This window comes from Sus scrofa, chromosome 6, assembly GCF_054392235.1.
Source record: "Sus scrofa isolate SSC_HxYL_T2T_F1_AM1 chromosome 6, Sscrofa_HxYL_maternal_Yorkshire_Landrace_v2.0, whole genome shotgun sequence".
NCBI classification, from domain to species: Eukaryota; Metazoa; Chordata; class Mammalia; order Artiodactyla; family Suidae; genus Sus; species Sus scrofa.
In genome coordinates, this window is record NC_139388.1 from 94,832,829 (window position 1) to 94,847,369 (window position 14,541).

Consider the following 14,541-nt stretch of genomic DNA (forward strand, 5'->3'; position numbering starts at 1 on the left):
GGCAGGGAGGCAGGCAGAATAGCGGGAGGAGAAAGAGAGGACAGTTCCATCCAGGAGAAGGTGACTCTATGCATTGAGCACCACAGAGAGGCCAAGATGAGGGCCTTGGATGAGGTCACTTGGTTTGATGTCCAAATGGTCCCTCTGGAAGTAAGGACACTGAGAATGGGAGCTTTGTCCTGGTTCCTGCTGCCTCCCCAGGGCCTAGAATTCACTAAGTATTTGCCAAATGAATATGTGCATTTCAGCAAAGACAGATGGTGGGTGACAGGTGGACAGAGGCCAGATTGTAATAAGTCAAGGCAAGACTGACTAGTCAGAAGGTAGAGGCCATTATATTTTATTTTTATTTTATTTTTTTGTATTTTTTTTAAGGGCCGAACCAGCAGCATATGGAGGTTACCAGGCTAGGGGTCGAATTGGAGCTGTAGTCACTGGCCTACATCAAAGCCACAGCAATGCCAGATCGGAGCTGCTTCTGTGACCTACACCACAGCTCATGGCTACACCAGATCCTTAACCCATTGAGTGAGGCCAGGGATCAAATCTGTGTCCCCATGGATACTAGTCAGATTCATTTTCACTGAGCCACGACAAGGAACTCCCATTATATTTTAAACAGTTGCTCCTTGTAGAAAATTTGGAAAATATAGGCAAGAATAAAAAATTAGAGAGGAATTCCCATCGTGCAGCAGAAACAAATCCAACCAGGAACCATGAGGTTGTGGGTTCAATCCCTAACCTTGCTCAATGGGTTAAGGATCTGACATTGCCTTACCCTACACTGCAACATGTAGTTTGCAGATGCGGCTTGGATCTGTGGCATTGCTGTGACTGTGGTGTAGGCCAGAGGCAACAGCTAGATCCCTAGCCTGGGAACCTCCATGTGTCACGGGTGTGGCCCTAAAAAGAAAAAACAAAAACAAAAATAAGAGAGAGAAGACATTACATCTCATTCTCCTTTCAGAGGCAACTGCCATTAATATTTTCTTTTTTTTTTCTAGAATTTTCCATGCACATTTCATATCGCTGAGGTAATGCTGTATATGTAATTCTGTGCTCTTCTTTTCAGTAAATTATTCTTGAGTCTTAAATTACAAAAGGCCATGTCCCTTGTGGTATACATGGATATGCACCCATGCAACACAAAAATGTATAAAGACCTCTCTCTCCCTTCCACCCGCTCCAAAGTTAGCAGAGTTAACAGACAGGCAACTCTCCTCTCCAACCTTCTCCTCTCTCATGCAAACAAATGGACACGTTCTGGGAGAATTTTTATTACCTTGTTTTAAAAATGAAATCGTAGTTTCACTCATTTCTCTGCAACTTGCTTTCTCATTTAACAATACATCAGGGACACCTTCCAGGTCAGTAGATCCATATCTAACTTATTTTTTATATAAATGTGTAATATTCCATAGCCTGGATGTATCTCAATGTCCTCAACCACTCCCCTGCTGATGGCCATTCAGGTCATTTCTCGGTTTTCTTTTGCAACAATTCAGTAAACATTATAACATGAGCTTTCCCCCCAAGATATTGAATCTGTCCAAAACAGCATTTTAAATGGATGCACCACATTCTGGTCCACGGTTATACTAGAGTTTACGCAACCATTCTCCGCTTGTCAACATTTAAATTGTTTCTGGATATTCTTTTTCATTATAAAGAAGACCTGGGCTCATAGTAAGGTCTGGTGGCAGCATGCTGGTCAGTGCAGTGGAAAATGCTTTTCCATGGCCAGGGTCCCAGAATGAATGTTCACTTATGCGGTAACAGCGTCCAGCTTTAGTTTGGGGGTGGGGGTGGGGTCTCATCCATCTGAGGCTGGCTGACCTCTGCGGTAGGCGCTGTGGGAGATGGTGAGATAGGGCTGGAAGCTGGACTCATTTGGAAGCCGCCCTGGCATCAAATGCTGGTTAGTGTGTTGAGAAAGCGGCAACCCAGGGCAGCCACTCCAGATTGAAATGCTAACAGAGTGGGAGGCCATATGCCAAAAGGGCTCAACGGCTTTTCATGCCTAGAAAATGCTGAATTTCATCCAAGCAAAGAGCTACCTGCTCTGTACGTCTGGTGACCAGCCCTGGAGACGACAGGACCACTGCTACAGACTTGCACCTGAGGACACTGTGCTTCTCCTTCCCATTACCCAGGATGCTGCGCCTTTTCCCATCCATGCCTCTCTCTCTGTGCAGCTGCCAAATATGGCCAAGACCTATTTGGAGTTCAGGAACAATCCTGAAGAACTAGTCATCGGGTTGTTGTTCATGCATTTGTTTTTGGATGATTTCCCTAGGGCAGACTTTCAAAAGTACAGGTGCCTAGGTCAAACAGTAGGAACATTTCCGAGGCTTTGGCTCCGGATTGCCCACATACTTTCTAGAAGAGTACAGTTACATTCTCAACAGCCATGTCTAGGAATGCTTATCTCAAGGCATCTTTACCCACATTGTGTATTTTCTTATTGAGATGTTTTATGCCTACTTGTTTTATCCCTCCATTTTTGTTTGTTTGTTTGTTTGTTTTCTTGTTTTTCTTTTTTACAGATGCTCTTGCAGCATATGAGTTTCCGGGCTAGGGGTGGAATCAGAGATACACCTGCCAGCCTATGCCACAGCCACTGCAACAGTGGATCTGAGCCACATTTGTGACCTACACTGCAGCTTGCAGCAATGCTGATCCATAAACCACTGAGTGAGGCCAGGGATTGAACCTACATCCTCGGCGAGACTACATTGGGTTCTTAATCCACTGAGCCACAACAGGAACTCCCTACTATCTTTTTTTATTGAGCATCGCCTTCTCAGATTCAACATCTTTTCAACGTTCCTCAATAATTTTAATTCCTCCCTTGAGGAATTATCTGATGAAATTTCTGGCTCATTTTCCATTGTGGTGTCTATTTTTTCATACCGATTTACAAATTTATATCTTCTATGCATCCTACGTGCTACATATACATGTGTAGTCATTTTGGCCTTTTAATTTTGTGATACTTGACATACAAAAGTATTTAACTTTTCTGTTCTTAAATATTCCATAGTTTTCTTATCAATTTGTAATAACTCTTTACAGAATCAGGATTTTACTCTTGTCATATTTGTCACAAATATTGTTTTCCACCTGTCATATGCTTTTTGTTTCCTTTAGATTTTTTAAGCAGAGTAAAATGTTTGGTTTTTACAGGCAGTCACATTTACCCATCTTTTTCTTGGTAATGTTTTTTTCCTTTATTGACATTTAGAAAGATTTCTCTCTGGCTTCTAATCCTATTCAACATAAAAGCTGAAGACCTTGCCACACCCTGAGAGCCATCCCTGAAGGGACACCTCACGGCCCCTTGGCCTTCTCTGCAGTCGCTTATCCCTTTATCCCTGTGCTTGGCCATGCTGCCTAAGCCCATCACAAGCCCCCCTTGGGACCCTACATATGCTTGACCTCCAGCCCAGAGAGCTCTTCCCCAAGAGCTGTGTGACCCATTTCCTCACTTCCTTCAGCCTGAGTCAAGTATTACCTCCCCAGAGATGACCCTAAAGAAAATCCAGGCCTCCCTCCTCTCAAACCACTGCTCCAGGTTCCTGTTTGACTCTTCCCATAGCGCCGAGCATCCTCTGGCATTTCTTTCCTCTTTTTCCTTGAAGTATAGTTGATTTACAATGTTGTGTTAATTTCTACTACACAGCCAAGTGATTCAGTTATACATACACATACAAATTCTTTTTATAATATTCTTTTCCATTATGGTTTATCATAGGACATTGAATACAGTTCCCTGTGCTATACAGTAGGACCTTATTGTTTATCCATCCAACACAGAATAGCTTACATCTGCTAACCAAAACCTCCCACCCCATCCTTACAATTCCATCCCCTTTGGCAACCACAAGTCTGTTCTCTATGTCTATGCGCCTGTTTCTGTTTTGTAGATAGGTTCATTCATGCCATATCTTAGATTCCACATATAAGTGCTATCATATGGTATTTGTTTTTCTCTTTATGACTTACTTCACTTAATATGATAATCTCTATTTGCATCCATGTTATGCCAATGGCATTATTTCATTCTTTTTTTAGGGATGAGTAGTATTCCATTGTACACATGTACCACATCTTTATCCTTTCATCTGTCAGTGGACATTTAGGTTGTTTCTATGTCTTGGTTATTGTGAATAGTGCTTCTATGAGCATGGGGGTTCTACAGCTTTTTGAATTATAGTTCTGACATTCAATTTTGTTTGTTTCCTTTCAGTATGCCCCTCACACTAGAAAGCAATCTCCATGAGAGCAGAGGGGCTAGCTTGTTCCTACTCTCTCTCCAGCTCCCAGACCTGTACCTGGCACAAAGCAGGTACTCACAGAAGAGTTGTTGGTTGAACAAATGATTCATGCCTATTAACTGCCCACCCACCTCTCTGAACTTAGAAAGCACTCTCTCTAGTTCCCTCACCCAGTGAACTCCAGGCATTTTAAGACTTGTTACCTCCTCCAGAAAGCCCTCTTGGAACCCTTGAGATAACAGCAAGTATTCTTCCTTTGCTTGCTTATCCTTAGTGAATAAATGAAGGAATTAGTGAATATCACTGCTTTGACCAATGATGATATAATGATATGTTTATGTAGCTTCTCAAGCCATAGACTACTTGAGATTTTATTCATATTTTTATCTCTAGTACCTAGCTCAATATTTTCCCATGGTAGTCACTCCGTAGTTATTCTGGGAATGAATGGATGAGTGAAATGAATTAATCCTTTTATAATACTTAGACCACATATATGGGTGTCATTTTTACATGATGGTATATTCTGGAGATGACTTCATAACAAGGTTAAAAGCTTGGGTTTTGGAAACAAAAAGTCTTGTGTTCAAATTTTAGTTTTGCCACTCATTAATTTTGGGAAAATTTATGTAAACTCTTCAAACCCTTATTTTGACATCTTTAAAATTAACACTCACTTCTAGGATGGTTGTATGGATTAATGTGATAATACATACCAAACTGTGATATGCTTGGTACAGTACTTCACACACTGCAAGTGACCAATAAATACCAGCTAGGCTTTCAATAAAGGTTTTTGTGCTTTTCTTTATATAGGTCTCAGTCACATCTTGTTAAGGTTATTCCTGGATGTTTTATGCACTTTTTCTTGCTCTAGTGAGTGCCATTTTTCCCATTATTTTTTTTCTAGCTGGTTATTACTGATATACAGAAAACCTATTGATTTTTATATATTCATCTTGCTTCCAACTGGGTTTCTGAACTCTTATTAATTCTGAAGATTTCTCAGTTGATTCCCTTGGGTGTTTTAGGTACACAATCATGTTGTCTACAAATAATGATAATTTTGAGGAGATAACTCTTTTGAGAAGTTTGGCAGGAAAATTCAATTCAATTCTGCAAATATTTATTGACTGATAAGGTCAATTTTGGACAAATTCAGTTGGAGAAGCCAGTGGGACATCTAGACAGAGATGGCCAGAAGGCAATTAGGGCTGTAGACTGGAATTTGGAGTGCAATCTGGGCTGGAGATATGGATTTATGGAAGCCATGCAATTAATGAAACTGCCCTAAGAGGAAACACAGGAGCACTGCAGATGCCAGGTAAACCGTGCCCACTAACGATGTCTCACCTGCACATGGGAAGCTGACCACACTCCTCCTACCATGGGACTCTGGCCCATCTCTATACCAGTCTTCGGCAGGGGCAGCTTGTCTGGACAGATGGGAGAAGCAGGGGCCTAACAGTATCTTTGGCCTCTGCTGTCACCCTTGACTTGCCAACAAGAGCCCAGGGTCATAGAGATGCTGGCACCAGGCCTCATCTTAGCCCCTCTCCTCTGCACATTATGCTTGTCACAACAAACAGCTCATCATCGACAAACACCCCAGGCTCTTTCAGGCCTGTACAAGGCTTGGAACATTGCCTGGAATGCCTTCCCCTGGCCTTCTCAACTTAGCAAACCTCACTCACTGTTCCAGATTCAGTTCTTAGAGCACCTCCTCCAAGGAACCTCCCTTGGTTTCCGGTGCAGTTACCCTCTGTTTTCTCTCTCTCTTGCTCTCTCTTACTCTCTCCCTGCAACAACCATCCATGCAGGGAAGAGGCGCCAAATTCCATGCCTCTTCCTCCCCAATATATCCTTTTACAAAACAAACAACCCCCCACACACACGCTAAAATTGGTCTGCCACTCTTGCTTAAAGTCCTTCCATGGCTCCTCTGATGAAAGCCCACAATCCTAAATAGGGAGTTCAAGACGCCACTGAGCCGGCCCCTGCTCCTCTCCCAGGCTTTGCTTGCTGCCACTTTTTCCCTTAAGTGACACTTCAGCCCAAGCCAGGCTCTCTCTGTATGGTTCCCTTGATGCTCCATGCTCTTTTGCTCCCTCTGCCTTCAAACTTGCTGTTCCCTCTGACAGAAGCATCCTTTCCCCATCCTCTGGTCTGGCCAACTCTTATTCATCTTTTAGGTCTCAACTGAAACTTCAGCACCCCCACAAGACCTCACTGACCACTGCACTAAACTGTACTGCCCTCACCCCAACACATACCCAAGCACACACCCCACTGCGTGTCCCCACAGAGCCCTGCGTCTCCATCATTCTTCACAGCATACATCACGGCATCATTTAGTTTCCTAACAGGTGTGGACTCCATGGGGTAGAGATCATGACCTGTCACATTCACACCAATCCCCAGCACCCAGCACGTTGCCTGGACAACAGGTGCCCTGTAGAGACGTTCGTGATGGCTGCACCTTGCATGCAACTCTACTGGGTCACACATCCTGCTGAATCACAGGCCCAGATCTCTAAGGTCATACTCCTCACTGTGATCTTAGTGCCCAGTGCCGGGTATAGACTGCAAATGTGCATCAAATGCTGAATGAGAGAATTATCACAGGTGTTTCTAATAAAGTCATGCATTGATTTTTTTTTCCCCCCGAAGTCTTAACAATCCAAGAAATGTTCATTCATGTACAGTCCAGTCCGGAGTTTCTCAACAACAGCGCTATTTACGTTTTGGGCAAGATACTTTTATCCTGGGCACGGAGGACGTTTAGCAGCAACCAAGGCCTCTATCCCTGGATGCCAAGAAGCACCTTTTAGTTGTGATGACCAAAAATGTCTCCAGAAACTGCCCAATGTCCAGCAGGAAGGGAAGTTACATATACATAGAACCTAGCCTCCCACCTTTTCATTCACTTTAGATTTGCACGCCAAAGAAAGCCACCCATGGATCTCCTAGGCAAGGTGTTCACCTTTCCTGTGCCATGGTCCCCTTTGGCAGTCTGATGAAGCCATCTCAAATTATCTTTTTAAATGCAAAGAACCAAATACATAGAATTTCAAAGGAAACCAATTATATTGAAATATAGTTTTCAAAATATTTCAAAAATCTGTCATACAGTAATATAGGTGCTCCTTTATGAATGCATTATTAACAAGATCTAGCAGTAGGCCTGATGAATACTATAGTTCAAAGCATAAATGTTCTTTCTAGATAGCTGCCACTACTGTACTGATCTATGAAAATACCTGTGATCTTATCAGTAACAAATTCACAGGTACTACTAATACTGCTGTGCTTTGTTGCCTACATTCATGATTAATAGAAATGCTAGGTTTCAGTACGAGATTAGTGAAAATAAAGATGCAACTTTTCCCATCCAAGAAAGCCCTGGAATCTATCCAGAACCCCAGAGGTCCAAGCCAAATTCAACCCTCATTCAGCAAGTCCGGGGAGGGCTGCTTGGTTCCAGGCTGTAAGTGTGTGTGGTGGGGGGAGGTGCGTGGGGATCCCAGGGAGGGGTGGGGAAATGGGAGGGGTGGATTGTGTATTATATGGTCTATGACCTCAAGGAATCTGCAGTGGAGTACAGGAGACAGACAGACACAGCCTATCCCACTAACAGTGTCTCCACTTGATGAGCGGTTTGGGGAAACCTCATTATTGGGTCCTAGGGGAATAGCAGAGAACATATACAAACACACCAGAAATATGGATGCTTCAGTGCAGGTCTGAGAAGGGGACCAACATTTATCCATGTGCCTCCCTAACATTATCTATGACCCTTTGAGACGGCTATTATGCCCCTACCCGACCCCTACCCACTATACAGGTGGAGAAATGAAGCTCCTCAAGGTTTAAGCACATACTCAAGGTCAAACAGGTAGCAGTGAAGCCATCTCAAGAGAAGGGGCCCTCAAAGACTGGGGATTCAAATCCAGATCGATGAGAAAGCAAAGCTCAGGCTCCTCCCTCTGCGAGGCTGCAAAGATTCACACATCATCTGGGGACACACTTCCAAAGCTACAGTCCTGTTTCTACTCCAGGGGCAAAGCTTGGGATTTACTGAAAAGAGCTTAGTGCAGTTGGTGTTCCTTGGGGACATGGAAAAAAAGCAGGGTCTCCTTCTTCCTCCCAAGCTCGAGATGCATGAAGCAAAGGTGCAAAACAATGCATGGCAGACAGGGTAAGGCAGCAAACTTGTCTCTGTAGCACATCCAATTGCTCTGTGGGAATAATCCCAGGCCATTCAAATTCCTAATTCTAACTCCAGGCTCTCTGATTCTCCAGAAAATGCTGAACACAGAAGCCACCACAGTGGACCAAATATGATTTTCCCTGACTGGCGATACAGATGCAGCTCATCTGTCATCATCTTGAGCCAGTACCAGCCAGGGGTTGTTTATTACGTTGACAGGGAATCCTGGACCAGCAGAGGTACCTCTGCACTGCTGATGGTGGAGCTTCTTACTCTGTGGGTTGTGCTACATCCCTGGATCAGCACCAAGAGAAGGGGCCACGAGTGTCTGGGGACAGGTGCCTCTGCCAGGCTGGTCCTACTCCTGGCTGGGTCTTTCAGAGCAAACATAGGGAGCTTTCACTGAGTTCCCGTCAGCTGAGAAGACTCTTGAGCTGTGCCTTTGGTTCAAGGGATGGTAGCTGGGTTCAGGCGCTGATATACAGAAGTTCAGGTCCTGGCAAATTCATTCATTTACTCATTTTAAAGCTAGTATTGCGCACCCACTGTGTCCCTGGCACCATCTCTGCCCTCATGGAGCTTAGTCTAAAAATAATAACATGATCCTGTGCCAAGAGCTGTCTTATGCACTTTACATCTAAAGCTCATTCCATCTTCACCACTGCATTAGATATGCAGTATTCTGATTTCCATCTCTGGGTAAGGAAACTGAGGCCCAGGAAGGTTAAGTAATTGGCCCAAGGTCAGGCAGCCGATAAATGGTGGAAACAGGATTCAACCCCAGGCAATCTGGTTGTCAAAGCCTGTCTTCTTAACCATTACTCCATGGATGGATGGATGGACTGGGGGTGGGGGTGGGGTGGCTAGATGCCTATTTTAGCCAATATTATAAGCCGTATCTCTTTCTAGAGCACTCTGATAGACAGAGAATGTTCCCTTGGGGAGGGAGCCCTTTTCTTAAGTGTCAATCATCTCATCCCAAACTCCCAGGCTTCTGTCCTCTGCCTGCCTTTTGGGGGTTGAGCCCACTACGGTGAGGCTCAGTGTGACATCCGAAGGGAGGCCACATGGAAAATTCTGCCCACATTGGACTTCCAAAAAGAAAACAATTATCTTGGAAAACAGGGGTGAATTATCAAAACCAAGCTTGTTTTGTGAAGTTGTAAAACAAGCTTATGTCTCTGTTTCTCCCAAGCAGCTTGACTGCCTCATGATGGCCAGGAGCATATCTAATTCACTATTAAATCCCCAGCACAGAATTTGGCACTTCACAGACTCTCAGTTAATATTTGCTGAGCAAATAGATTAAAACATCCAGTTGTCATCTGTGCTTCTTTTGGTTTGTTTTGGTTTGTTTATTTGTCTTGCTTTTCATTTGTTTCATTATCCCTCAAAAGCTCATGGCTGCTACTTTTTCTAATGCACACATCTCTGGTGGAACTGGCCTTCATCTCTTAGAGACAGAGGCAACTTCAAGCACTTTGGTCTCATGTGACTCACAGTTGAAAATTAATTTTAAAAAATGGGAGGGGGGGGGCCTAACATGGTACAATAGAAAGAATCTGAAAGCCTGGGTTTTTAATCTGCTTTGCTACTTCATACCAAGGAATATGGCCAAGCCCCTTAGTCACTACCACCCCCACCACTCCATCTTATAAAAGGGATCTCAAGGCCACTTTCAGGTAGATGCCTTGGGTCACCTGACCCAGGTGAATGGCTGGTGCCCTGTGTAGCAAAAGAGCTCTATCCATGGTCCTGAACTATTACTGTCCTAAGGGACTGTAGTTTCTCCTGACCTTGGGCCATCAAGATGCCTGTTCAACCTCTCCCAGGATTTCTGTGCCAGGTGAGAAAGGAAGAAGGGAGCTGGTGAAATGAAGAAGCAGAGGGAAAGAGGAAGAGCTGGGGAAAGGGGCTTTCAGGGCAGAGAGCACTGGAGCTCCTCAGGTCCTAAGCGCCTGACACAACATCCTCTAGCCTTAGGCCAGACAGAACCAGAGGCCACACTAGAGATGTTCTAACATAGGAGGCCTGGGGTGAGAGAGAAGGGGGTGGTCCCTCGGGAATGTATTCCTGAGATGTTCCTAGCACTTAATCCTCAACAGCACAAGGAGTAGGACAGGTGGGAGACTAGCTCTCTGGAGAGGAGAGGCAGGAAGACTTGAGTACAAAATCAGGGGAAGACACAAAAGTAGACAGCCCAAAAGCCAGAGTAAATGAAGACGTGCTGTGTGGTCACCAACAGTTGGGTGCAGGCTCTTCTTTCTCTGTAGACAGTCTACCTCCCTCATTCTTCCAACAGCCTCAGACTGGACATCTGCTGCAAATCCAGAAGGCTCCCTCATGGAGACTTTCACAGCAGCTACAGGAAAAGTTCAGCACAGGCTTCTCTTTAAATTAGGCATTCAAAGGTCATCTATAATTTCATTTTGTTTTCCCCACTCTTCAGCAGATGCGCTGTTCTTTACACATGCTAAGGAAAGGCCTTTGTGTTTTGATGCCCCCAACTGCACATTTGAATTTTATATGAGCTCTGTTGGTGATTTGAAAATTGTTCCTATCAGAGGACTTAAGTCAGACTTCTTTGTTCAAGAAAATCAGTGATGGAGCAGTTCTGGCCTGGCTCTGCTCAGACCAGCCTAGAAGCCAATAAAAATTCATTTATTCAATCAATACTCACTGTACCGCTACCACCTGCCAGGCATGGGGTGGACACAATCCCTGCTCTCATAGCGATAACCTGCCTTGCTCACCCTTCACCAGACGTACTGCTTCCCTCCTGTGCCTCCCACCAACGTCCATGTTCTTGCCTCAAGGCCTTTGTATTTATTTTTCCTTCTTCTTTGTAAAGTTCTTTACCCCAGTTAGGGCAAACTCCTTCTCTTCCTTTAGGTCTTTGCTAAGCATTCCCTTCTCAATGAGTCTACACTGATTACTCTTTAGAAAATCACATCCTCCCTCCCCACCTCCATCCGTGGTATCCCCAAGCTCCCTTAACTGTTTCATATTCATATTTTCTTTCTCTCATAGAATGTATCACTCCATAGCATCCCATGAGTTTACTTATATATTGCGCTTACTGTTTATTGTCTATTTCTTTCTGCTAGAACCTTCACTTCACAAGAGAAAAGTCTCTGTGTCATCCACTAATACACGCTAAATGCCTAGAACAGTGCCTGGCACATAGTAAGGCAACAAGTGTTCAAAGAATGAATAAACTACAACCCAGTGCACTCCCAAATGCACAGTTCATATAAACCCAGCTCCCTAAAGGCTCAGGAAGCTAAACCCTCTGGTGTGGTTCTATCTGAAAGCAGTTTAGGGTAGAAGAGCCCATAGATCCAGCCCACAGTGGAATCAGAGTTAAAGAGGGGGTACCACTGCCCTTCCCAGGTGCCACTGCCCTCTGTTTCCATGGCTATCTCCCCACCAGACTAAACTTGAGGGCAGTGAGCACAGTCAGGCTTTTTCACCCATATCCTTGAGGGCCCAGCTCAGGGCTGCCAAAGGAAGCAAATGTCAGTGAGCACAAGGTTGAAGGAATTTCAGCCATCATTTATCAAGCACTGACTATGTGCCCCACATGATGCTGCACTCCCTACTCACATTATTTCTTCCAAACCTCACCACCTACAAAGAAGTATGTATTATGTTTTACCCTGTTTCACAAATAAGGCTTAGGTTAGGTAACTTGCCCAAATTCACACACACAGTAATAGATGGTGAAGCTGGTCTTCAAACACAGGTTTGTCTGACTCCTGAGGCTGAGATCTGAAAGTATATGCTCTATCACTGCACTGGAATGAAAAAGATGGAGGGAGGGAGGAGAGAGAGAGAATGAGGAAGGGAGAGAAGGATGGAAGGAGGAAGAAAAGGAAGGAAGACAAAAAGATGGTGGGGTAGGCCATATGCCAGATGTAGCATGGAGATCAAAAAGAGCTGATCAGAGCTAAGGAGCTTTTCCTCTTGGCTGGATGTGACTCCATTAGAGCCCTGTCCTGCACCCTCACCCCAGAGGAAGCAGAGAGATGACACACCTTGTCCTAGAAGGGACTTTATTTTAATTAATTCCTTTAAATCTACTCTCTTTCTCTTTTTGTCTCTCTGAGATTGAATAAACAGAGGGAAAACTATGTCTGAGTGGGTGGATAGATAATCTAAAAATTGTGTCATGGAGTAAGAGAAATGTGCTTCCTCTTAGAATCTCTATAGAAGGAAATCATGGCTCCACTGTTGCTCCTCACTTATATACATGCAAGCATGGTGAACAGCACAATGAAGCTGGACATGTGGAAACATATGATTTAGAACCCATCCCAGTGGCCTAAGACTTTTGCTTAAAAGACATACGGCTGTCTCCCCATATGCCTAGTGCTGGCCTTAGAAATTTTCCTTCACCCTCAGCCTCCTCCAACATGGTTAGCCACAGCCTAGCCTAAATACTTGCCTGTTGTTTCAGTAGAATCCTAGCTCCAACAAGAGCCCCATCCATAGACATTCAGGATATGAGGCCACTCAAAGGGCTTCCCAGAGGACTGCTCTGCAGAGATCTATGGGTGATAGTCCTGGAGACCCTCAGGGCCTCCAGAAATCCTGCTAGTGCTGGTTCCCTTCTCCTATGGACACACTAAAACAGTGGCAGGAATTCCCAGGGCCATGTGATGGATGGCCATGAGAAAAAATCAAAAGTGTATGCTGAATGAATGAATGAAATGGCGTTATAATGGGAGATTCTGTAAAGCAAAAAGTCAAGTAAGGGTCTCTAGAATCTACTTGGCCCCAGTGCTGGGGGGTTATGGTAGGAAACACACTTGCTTGAGGAATGGTATGGGGCTATGGGAAGAACAGAAGTCAATGCAATTCAATGGATATTTACTAGGGCCTTCTACAAGACAGTCTGACCCTTCCCTGGCAATGCTCTTGGTTGAGCGGCAGCTGGCAAGCAGGTGTATAACAAGGAAGGACAGGGAATTTATAGAAAAGAGAAAAAGAGGAACATGGAGGGAGAGGTGAGAGTCAAATTCATTCTCACTGCTGTGAACAAAGCTCTACTCTGGTTGGGCCATCCCTCAGCTCCAATCTCTCAGCATAGTCTGGGGAATCTGTTCTGTTCCTTTTTCCTGTTCCCTCTTGGTGACACTTCCCATGTGGATTCTTAGGATATAGAGATACCCATCTCCTTGTGTCTCCCATGAGGGAGGTGTGGGTCTAATCATGAATGACTAGAGAGAAACCAAAAGTGACACATCTATTGGGGTGGTGGAGTTTATATCCAGGACCTCTGATTCCTGACAGACCCCACAAATAAAACACCCTCTCAAAACACATTTGTCCCTGAAATGGCTTGGAGCACATGTTCACCTGCAGCATGGAAACCATGCAGGCTGAACTTGTTCAAACAAAGCAGAAACACAGTTACAGTCAACTAACTTATGCCCCAAAGTCAACTGTTAGGTGGGAGAGCATTTATTAGGGCCCAGCAAGGTACTTACAAGGGAAAGACCCTTGGTGCTCCTATACCCTTTACAGTCCAGTAGTCTCTGCTGAGGGACAGTGAGAAAGGGTAACTGGAGGAAGTGCCATTAAAAAGAGGTTTAAGGAATGACATCAGCAAGATGGAAAAATAGGAAGCTCTGGACTTCACTCCCCCAAAAGGGATGCCAAGTTAACAATATGTGACCAAAAGTCTTTATAAAACCTCCAGAATCCTGTTAAGAAGTCATAAGCCACAGTACCCCAGGCAAGTTCAAACTTAAGAACAGTCACATTGAAACAGATAAGAAAGCCATTTCATACCAAGCACAATAGCCCCAAGCCAGCATAGCTCAGCAAGATTAAGATGAATAGCCCAACCAGCAGGTTCTCCCTTGGGAGGAAAGAGAAGAAGGAAACATAAATCCAATGCTCCAGAGTCTGAAACTGAGGAACTGGTTTCTGTCTTGTCTGACTTAGACTGCAAACAGGGAACTAGCATACTTTGGATGTCTGGGAGCCATAGAGAATAAAAGAGAGCTCAGTGCTTGTTGCAGGACCAAGGAAACTGTAGTGACACAG

At 44.4% G+C, this 14,541-nt stretch overlaps 1 protein-coding gene and 1 long non-coding RNA gene across 10 annotated transcripts in view; both read right to left on the reverse strand.

The window, feature by feature from the left end:
• Positions 1-14,541, reverse strand: part of CSMD2 (CUB and Sushi multiple domains 2) — a 646,878-nt gene that overhangs the window by 587,885 nt on the left and 44,452 nt on the right. The gene's annotated exons all lie outside the window — the stretch shown is intronic.
• LOC146402664 (uncharacterized) lies at positions 986-8,540 on the reverse strand. The gene is made up of 2 exons (XR_014807449.1): positions 6,087-8,540; positions 986-3,317 (listed from the first exon to the last, which is right to left on the reverse strand). It is a non-coding gene; the product is annotated as an uncharacterized LOC146402664 (long non-coding RNA).